The sequence below is a fragment of the Hemiscyllium ocellatum genome, chromosome 37, assembly GCF_020745735.1.
Source record: "Hemiscyllium ocellatum isolate sHemOce1 chromosome 37, sHemOce1.pat.X.cur, whole genome shotgun sequence".
NCBI lineage: Eukaryota > Metazoa > Chordata > Chondrichthyes > Orectolobiformes > Hemiscylliidae > Hemiscyllium > Hemiscyllium ocellatum.
The window spans coordinates 9,405,064-9,414,997 of record NC_083437.1 but is presented as its reverse complement, the minus strand read 5'-3'; positions in this window follow the sequence as shown (position 1 = coordinate 9,414,997).

The window sequence follows — 9,934 nt, the reverse complement described above, 5'->3', positions numbered from 1 at the left end:
TGCTTAAGTCATTTGAAATTATTCAGTAGGAAATGTTCTGTAAGCTTTGATTCTTCCTTCCTCTGGGTATTGTGACTGGTCAACCCTGTATCCTCGAAGTACAATTAATGATGTTGGCAGCACCCTTTCAGAGAATTAATGCCTCTCTGCCATACATGATTTAATGTCGTTAGCCACATTTATCAACCAGCTATGTCCTTGTGACAGTTAAATTGTGGAACTTGGTGTTAAATATTTTGATTCAGTCATGTATTCAAGCATGCTGTAAAGCCTACACAAACACCAAAATGAAAACCCAGACAGTTGTGCACATGCAGTTAGCAGCAGGTGAAGAATTATGAATCATGCTTTCCTCAAGCTGAAACAGAAATCTGAATTTTTTTTTTAACTGTTCATAGCGTACAAAAGTTAGCTGGCTTACTGGAAAGTTAACAGTTGATTGATGTAGTTATGTGGTTCAATTCAGAAAAAGGCAATTTTTCAGGAAACCAACAAAATCAGATATGTTTTCTAATTATATTGTATGCATTCAACTGTATAGAGTTTTAATGGCATTCTTTTGGCAAAATAAATATTATTGAAGCTAATTAATTTAAGAATAGAGTTAGATAATTGCATTCTAAGGCCATCGTGGTTTGTAATATTGCTTTTAACTCATATTAAACATAGGCTGGTTGATCTACATTTCAAACTGAACAGGAACTCTGGTTGTCAAAATCGTATTGGTCATGGGTGAGTATGTTGAATGACAGACAGGAGGAATTTGGAAAGAAAGTTGGGTAAATAAATGTTTTTTAGGAGGTTAGCCAGATGAAATCCATTAGATTGGTCAGATGAGGAGCAGACAAGAAAATAAGAAATACTTGTTTCAGTCGATGGACTGAGTGAAGGATGAAGCACAAATATAAAGTGATAATGGATATTCCATTCTACATGAGTGTTGTGTGACTCTCTGCGGGTTTATATTCATATTAAGTGGTAAGTTTATGCGTTTTGTTCAGATTGTTTCGAAATTTGTTCCTAGAAATAGAATTTTTTTTGTTAAATCTGGAGAAAGTTGGTCTCCATTATCAGAATTTATTCTTTACTCTTTATTGTTGGTTTTGTGTCTTGAACAACAAATTAGCTTTTTTAAAATTAAAAATCACAAATTTGAGGGGATTTACACCTGAAATAAATCATTATTACGCGACTAATCTGTTATCTTATTTGTTCCCTTTGCCTGTTCCTTTCTTGCCCTTTCTTCCATTTTTAATGAACTGCATTATGGGATTCTCCAAATGTAAGGGACTAGTCATCCTACCATCAGGGCATAAAGAGAGGTACAGGCAATTATTCTGTTATTCTGTTAATCCTTTCACTACTTCAGGAAAGACCCTGAAAATGCACTAAAAGGAAATGTCATTATTCCAATCTGTAACTGAAAGCCATCCTTCCTCCTCTCTCCCCCACTCCATTCGCATTGAACCCACCGATACCTTCTCCAACTGATACCTTTTCCAACTGATACCTTCCACTAGTTGAGATCAGGTCTTCATTCTTCATGATGAGGTAAACACATAGTGGTTATCACTGTTACCTCACAGCACCAGGGACCTGATTTCGATTCCAGCCTTGGGTGACTCGTTGGAGTTGGCACATGATCCCTCTGTCGACGTAGATTCCACCAGGTGCTCCAGTTTCCTCCCAAAGTCCAGAGATATGCGGGTTAGGTGAATTGGCCATGCTAAATTGTGCCGTGTTGTGCAGGTTAGGTGGATTAGCCATGGTAAATGCAAGGTTACAGGAATAGGTCTGTATGGGAGGGTGCAGATTCAATGGGCCAAATGGCCTCTATCTGCACTGTAGGATTCTTTGATTCTGAAAACAAAAATACTTGCATTTCTGTAGCATCCTTCACTACCTTGATGTGTCAAGCACTTTACAGCAAATTAATTATGTTCAGAAGTATGGTCACTGGTCATTTATGAAACCTGGCTGCCAATTTGCATGCAGCCCACTCCCACAGCCAGCAATGTGGTAATGACCAGATAATCTGTTCTAATTATATTGTTTGAGGGATAAATATCAGCCGAGGACCCAAGGAAGAAGTCTCCTGCTTTTCTTCAGATTAATGCAAAAGGGGTTTTTTTTTGGTTACGCAACAATATTTGCTTAGTAATACATGAAGTGTCAGACTAGATTTCTTCAATGGAATACCTGTGCCTCAGAAACAGAAGTACTACCACTGGGATAATTGGAGATAGCGCTCTACATTCACCACTCCTCATACAACGAGTATGATTTCTTTCCACTATGACCCCATCCTGACCCAAATTGTTGAGACCTCCTCCACCCAGCAGAAAGCATTTTGAAAAGTTCTTTCCTTCACAACTTCTCGTTTTCTCTCCATTACCTAATTTTCCATAGTTTGACTTGTGTACTGTCTTATATCTGTGTGCAGTTCCAGTCCAGAACTGGAACTTTTCCCAAGTGGAACAGTGCAAGGATACCAGTCTGTGTCTAATTATAAACTGAAATCTGAGACTGAGCAAGGAGAGTGATCAGAGGAACTTTCTGTAACTTAAACTTATTGGACTAACTTTCTACACAAAGTCATATCATTTTTATTTCCATTTACAAATATATTTCTTGTGAGGATATATCAGCAAAAGTAGGAGGAAGTGAGGACTGCAGATGCTGGAGATCAGAGTTGAAGTGTGTGGTGCTGAAAATGCACAGCAGGTCAGGCAGCATCCGAGGAGCAGGGGAGTCGACGGATGAAGAGCATCCTGATGAAGGGCTTATGCTCGAAACATCGACTCGCCTGCCCTCAAATGCTGCCTGACCGGCTGTGTTCTTTTCCAGCACCATACTTTTTGACTCTGTATCAGCAAAAGCGTCAACTGGAGTTTTTGTTTAATTCAAGTGCTAGAAGTAAACCTTATGCCACTCATTCTAGATAGGAAGAATTGATTGAAATCTGCTGTGTTTGCAATGCACCAGATTCTGGACCTTCTAAATATAGCTATGTAAATGTCCAAGATTGATATCAGAGTGATATTATCAGGTTGATGTACTGATGCCCCTGAAGACAAGTGTGAAATGATGAAGAAACAAAAATGAAAGACAAAAAAAAAGCAGAAAACCCATTTTCCAAATGAGACCACCTTACCAAATAACTGACTCCCTTTGCCTTCAATAACCTTGGTGGTCTTTTAGGGAAATTTATATTTTAAAGCACTTACTCAACCAGTCTATTTCTAAAGGTTCAAAGTTGGATTCCAGCTAAGCACATTTCTCTTGTAAGTTCTATAATATCTTTCATTAGACAGGTTTCTTAATGCAGCACATGTTGGCTGATTTGTTTGAAGAGGTTAGAATAAGAATATGTTATGCCTTCCTTCAACAGTGACAAATCAGCTAATTAACCCAAATAGGGAATAAGCCTTACAACAAGCAATGCCCCTAACTCTACCTTGAGTTTGCCGATCTCAAGTGGAGTGGTGACTGAGCTATGATGATTAGCCTTAATCGTTCTGGATTAAAGGAATGAATTGGATTGGTTGTTGACCTTGTTTGTACAATGTCCCCAGCTGGAACTATATTCATTTGATGACATGGAGTGAGTGCACAACTGCTTCAACACCAACCTGCCTTCCATAAATATGGCTGCTAACGCTTTCTGTCAAAACCTAAATGTGAATAATTGCTACGTTGGTTAAATACTGAAGGTTAATAATTCTCCAAAAATGTGTTACATTTAGCAGAGGAAGGAAAAAAAAGGGAAAACTTGCAGGCTGAAGATGTGGGTGGGCAGTGACTCATATGAAGAGTATTCAGTAGACTGTCAAACCCATCCCAACCTTTTCAACAACAAAGAACCTTTTCAGTCTATATTGGTGCAAATTGTGCTGTTAAAATATAACATAAAATTTGAATACTTTTGATTCATGCTATTTTTGGCATTTGCACTAAGAAATTTAGAGAAAAATGTTTAAAAGTCCAGAGAGCAAAGTGTGTTAGTTCTCATTGATCAATGTTTCATGAATGTTAAATTTGATTTTTATTTCCTTGGTTGCAGCTTCTTAAAGAAACAGGAATCTGTCAGGGAGGATCATTTTTTTAATCCGTATGACTTATCAAGGAATTAACCTCTTAAAACAATGATTTGTGTATTGGGTATACAAAAAACATATAATGCACTTGAATGTCTATTTGTAAAATTGGTTTAACAAAAAATAAACTGTTCTGGTAGAAACCTATGAGTCAGTGTTTTTATGCTTCAATAAAGGTTACCATGGAATTTAAAAATGTTTGGTTTCTCAGGATTTTCATTTTCCAAATCACAACCTTCGTTTTATTTGTTGTAATTATACAGGAAGCCATAAATTGTTTCCGATAAATGATGCAAGGCATTCCTTTTACAATGCTAAGAGATTATATGCAAACATGCTCTTTGGAATTTGGATAACAGCATAACCTACTGCAGAATTCCATTAACAAGGCAGACACTAAGTGAAACTTAAAGGCCTAACTTCCTTCATGAGAAACACTGACACACAATCTGTGTGGACTCTTGAGAAACCAGGAAAGTCCCAAATTTGATCCCAGGACTTTATTCCCTAACATCAGAGCTGTAACCCTGCCCCTGGCTTCAACAATCCTGTACAAGAAAAGAACAAATTTGTCAGGTTCTTCCTTCAGTCTCAGGCTATGCCACCTACATGGAATTCTGGAATAACTTTACTCTTCAGTGTCCAAGTAGTCATGAAGTTTCATTTGTGACTACAGCAACAATTGACACTGAGGAGGTGCTCTGGAAGTAGAAACCATTCAAGAGAGATAATGAAACAAAATGTGAACACAGAGTTTTTAAAAAAAAAGGAAGTTCTGTCTTCACAGTTTAACCTACTGAGTATTTCAACCATTTTCTGTTCATATTATCAAAGAAGAAGAGAATGGCTTGGGCAAAGAGTTAGATTACATGGTCCTAAAGGATACAGAGATAAAGAGGGTTAGGAAAGGAATTACAGAGAATGGGTCATATGCAGATAAGTAGAAAGCCACTAGTCATGGAACAAAGGAAATATGCAATGCTTAAGAGACAACACTAGGAGGATGAAAGATTTCCAGGCAGTTGTCAAATTGAAGGGGTTTACTGATAAAGGAGTGAGGTTACTGAAGGATTTGAACATGATGAGGAAAGTTTTAAATTAAAGGCTGCAGTTTTCAAAAACTACAAGTTTATTTTCTAAAACGTTTCCTTGTGAATTTATTTGAACTTATTCAAAGCATCTTTAGAGCATTTTATTTTCATTGAATTACAGCTGAAAACAAGTATAGCTGTATGCAGTTTAAATTGGCTTTCCAGGTTTTAAAATAATTTACAAAGCACTGTTTCATCTATTTGATTTCAGTGAATCTGAGACCAACTATTGTAACTGACTCCTTCCCCAGTTCCTAAGATTTGGTGAGCAACAAGTAATTTGAAACTTAAGATGATGTGAATGTTGCGCTCGATGAGGCTGATCTGGTGAATCTTGACAAAAGCTATGAAGTGTTAGAGATAACAAGAAGTTGAAGATCATTTTAAAATTGTTTCTGGGCCATTAAGAATGACAAAGCAGATCAGATGGCTAACCAATTCGAAATTGGTCTAGAAATGTGTGAACATTCAAATTCTTGCAGGACCTGATCAGGTCAAAGTGAAATTACTACTCAAGGATCCTGGAATGAAACTATTCCAGGTAGCCAAAGATGAGGAATCATGGTGCTGAAAGCCTTTGACAGAAAAGACAGCTTCAGCTCAAAGGTGGCCCTGCCATCACTTTGTGGAGAGCTAGTGTGTTAAGCCTGCAATTCTGGTGGGTGTTTTGAGAAGATTTGTAGCTCAGGTTGAGGTTCTGGATGTAGGTTTGCTCGCTGAGCTAGAAGGTTCATTTTCAGACATTTCATCACCAAAAGAGGTAACATCTTTAGTGAGCCTCCAGACAGAGCACTGCTGTTGTTTTCTGCTTTCTATTTTTTTGTTTGGTTTTTTTGTGTTGGCGATGTCATTTCCTATAGTGATGTCATTTCTGGTTCTTTTTCCTCGGGGGGGAAATCGGGTCCAAGTCAATGTGTTTGTTGACAGAGTTCCGGTTGGAATGCCACATTTCTAGGACTTACCTTGCGTGTCTCTGTTTGGCTTGTCCTAAGATGGATGTGTTGTCCCAGTTGAAGTGGTATCCTTCCTCATCTGTATGTAAGGATACTAGTGAGAGTGGGTCTTGTTGTTTTGTGGGTGGGTACCAGATTGGTGAAAGGTGTTGCAAATGCCTAGTTATTATATTCATTCATGGTATGTGAGCACCACAAGCAAAGCCAGTATTTATTGCCCATGTCTAATTGTTCTCAGGATGGTAGTGGTGACTTTTTGCTTTGATCCATGACAGTTCACGGCATGCAGGGACACTCACTTTGCTGTTAGAAAGGGAGTTCCAAAATTTCGATCAACAGTAAAGGAGCAGGACATGTTTCCAAATTGAGGTGGTGTGTGGCTTGATGTGACACAAGAAGCTGGTGGTGTTGCCATGTAAGGGGCTGATGATGAACCTTGAAGAACTGCTGTAGTGCATCTTTAGATTGTACATAGTGCTGACACAGTGTGTTGGTGATGATGGTGCTGGATGGGCTGCCAGTCAAGTGAATTAAGTTCTCCTGGACAGCGTCAAGATTCTTGAAGATTTTTGATCTGAGGCAGATGAGGCCAGACCTGCTGAGTTTCTCAGGGAATTCTGTTTATATTTCAGATTTCCAACATCTAGCTTTAATTTGATTTTTAATGCATTGCTGATCAAAATGTTTTCCAGACTCTGTGTTTGTGACATGGCACTGTCTGTTCATTTTTCTCTAGTGCTGACTGCTCTGTAAAGGTCATGTGGACAATGCACTTCACATATGTGTGGGGAAAACAAATGAACAAGTTAAAAAGTATGAACGTATCATCCTGTGTGACTGCATAGTCATGGGCTTTATTTTGTAGTTCCCACATTATTTTTCACCTCGATGTTGCTTGGACCTGAGGACAATCGACTAGGAAAACCAATAAGACAAGGCAGTAGTCAAGTTAGTCATTGTCTCTAGGCCCTTTGTCTTGCTCTTACTGTTCCTCTACAGACAGAATCTTTCATTTGGAAGAGCAATGGCTGGAGTGGAGGAACCTATGATTGAAGAAGATGGGACATTGTTTGTGGCCCCATGCTGCTGCTCACCATTGCAGGAATCTTCCAAGTTGCACTGAAACAGTTGGGATGATCGCTCATAGAAGGCCAAGATGAAACAGCAGAAAAATGATGACACGGGATGAGGCTGGAGTAGTCGTGGTCCCGGGGAGTGGTCATTCAGCACTGGCCAGGACTACACTCATAAAAACATAGAAAATAGGTGCAAGAGTTGGCCATTTGGCCCTTCAAACCTGCACCACCATTCAATATGATCATGGGTCATCATGCAATCTTGTTATTCTACTCCCACTTTCTCTCCGTACCCCTTAATCCCTTCAGCCACAAGAGCCACATCCAGCTCTATCTTAACTAGCCCTAACAGCTTTCTGTGGCAGAGAATTCCACAGGTTCACAACTCTGAGTGAAGAAATTCTTCCTCATCTCAGTCCTGAATGGCTTGCCCCTTATTCTTAGACTGTGACCCCTAGTACTGGACTTAGCCAACATCAGGAACATTCTTCCCACATCTATCCTTAGTCCCATCAGGATTTATATGCTTCTGTGAGATCCTTCGTCATTCAAAATTCCTTTCAGTCAGCCACATCTGCAAAGCAATCCATCCCCAGGGTGTGGACCTTCATTGCTGGTGGTCGAGGGTTATCTTGAGAGAAGTGAGTAAGTGTCAGTGTGTCCAGAGCGAGAGCTTAGATGGCATTAAGTAAAAGAACTCTCCCCAGCCTTATTCCTTCCTCTTTCTCTCTCATTCCCTCCCTTATCCCCCTCACTCCTTCCCTCCCTCCAACCCTCTCCCTTCTCCCACTTTCCCCAACAATGTGAGTTGCAGCGGGGTGAGTACCTTTTCTGTATAGAACAGGTAGTTGACATCTCCAAAGCCAAAACATAAAAAGGTTTAAATAAAACAAAGAATTGTGGATGTTGTAAATCTGAAACAAAAATAGAAAATGCTCGCAAATCTGCAGCACTGGCAGCATCTGTGGAGAAAGGCGAGTTAACTTTTCAAATCTGGTTCTGGATCAGTGGTGCTGGAAGAGCACAGCAGTTCAGGCAGCATCCAACGAGCAGTGAAATCAACATTTCGGGCAAATGCCCTTCATCAGGAATAAAGGCAGTGAGCCTGAAGCGTGGAGAGGTAAGCTAGGGGAGGGTGGGGGTGGGGAGAAAGTAGCATAGAGTACAATGGGTGAGTGGAGGTAAAGGTTAAAGATGCCCTCCAACGCATCTCATCCACATCCCGCACCTCCGCCCTCAGACCCCACCCCTCCAACCGTAACAAGGACAGAACGCCCCTGGTGCTCACCTTCCACCCTACCAACCTTTGCATAAACCAAATCATCCACCGACATTTCTGCCACCTCCAAAAAAGACCCCACCACCAGGGATATATTTCCCTCCCCACCCCTTTACGCCTTCTGCAAAGACCATTCCCTCCGTGACTACCTGGTCAGGTCCATGCCTCCCTACAACCCACCCTCCCATCCTGGCACCTTCCCCTGCCACCGCAGGAACTGTAAAACCTGCGCCCACACCTCCTCCTTCACCTCCATCCAAGGCCCTAAAGGAGACTTGAACATCCATCAAAGTTTCACCTGCACATCCACTAATATCGTTTATTGTATCCGTTGCTCCCGATGCGGTCTCCTCTACATTGGGGAGACTGGGCACCTCCTAGCAGAGCGCTTTAGGGAACATCTCCGAGACACCCGCACCAATCAACCACACCGCCCCATGGCCCAACATTTCAACTCCCCCTCTCACTCTGCCAAGGACATGGAGGTCCTGGGCCGCCTTCACCGCCGCTCCCTCACCACCAGACGCCTGGAGAAAGAACGCCTCATCTTCCGCCTCGGAACACTTCAATCCCAGGGCATCAATGTGGACTTCAACAGCTTCCTCATTTCCCATTCCCCCACCTCACCCGAGTTCCAAACTTCCAGCTCAACACTGTCCCAATGACTTGTCTGGACTTGTCCTACCTGCCTATCTCCTTTTCCACCTATCCACTCCACCCTCTCCTCCCTGACCTATCACCTTCATCCCATCCTCCACTCACCCATTGTACTCTATGCTACTCTCTCCCCACCCCGACCCTCCCCTAGCTTATCTCTCCACACTTCAAGCTCACTGCCTTTATTCCTGATGAAGGGCTTTTGCCCGAAACATCGATTTCGCTGCTCGTTGGATGCTGCCTGAACTGCTGTGCTCTTCCAGAACCACTGATCCAGAATCTGGTTTCCAGCATCTGCAGTCATTGTTTTTACCTTTTCAAATCTGATGACTCTTCATCAGAACAACCTACAAAGATCCTCTCACAATCTAGTATGTAGGGAATTCTTACTCCACATCTGAGTTTTCTGTCATGGTGGTACAATGTGCAGAATATGTTAATGAGGACTGAGGCCGTCACTAAGAATCATTGTCATTGTGTACACAGTGTTGTAAATAACAAATGAGATATTTCCCTGTCAAATTAATAATATTGCACAATGCTTTGTACTACTGAAATGGTAGTAAGACAGTGGGATCACCTGTTGAATGCACACAAACTATCTCTGCATTATATTGTTACTCCTCTCAATATTAATGACCCATGCTGAATATATATTGAGCATATATATCAGTAACCAACTTGACAACATCAGTTTACAAGGATCTTTCTGTGATTGGTTCATTAATTTGGAAAGAGTTAAAAGTAGATTGAGGTCCTTGTGGTGCAGTGGTGGCATCCT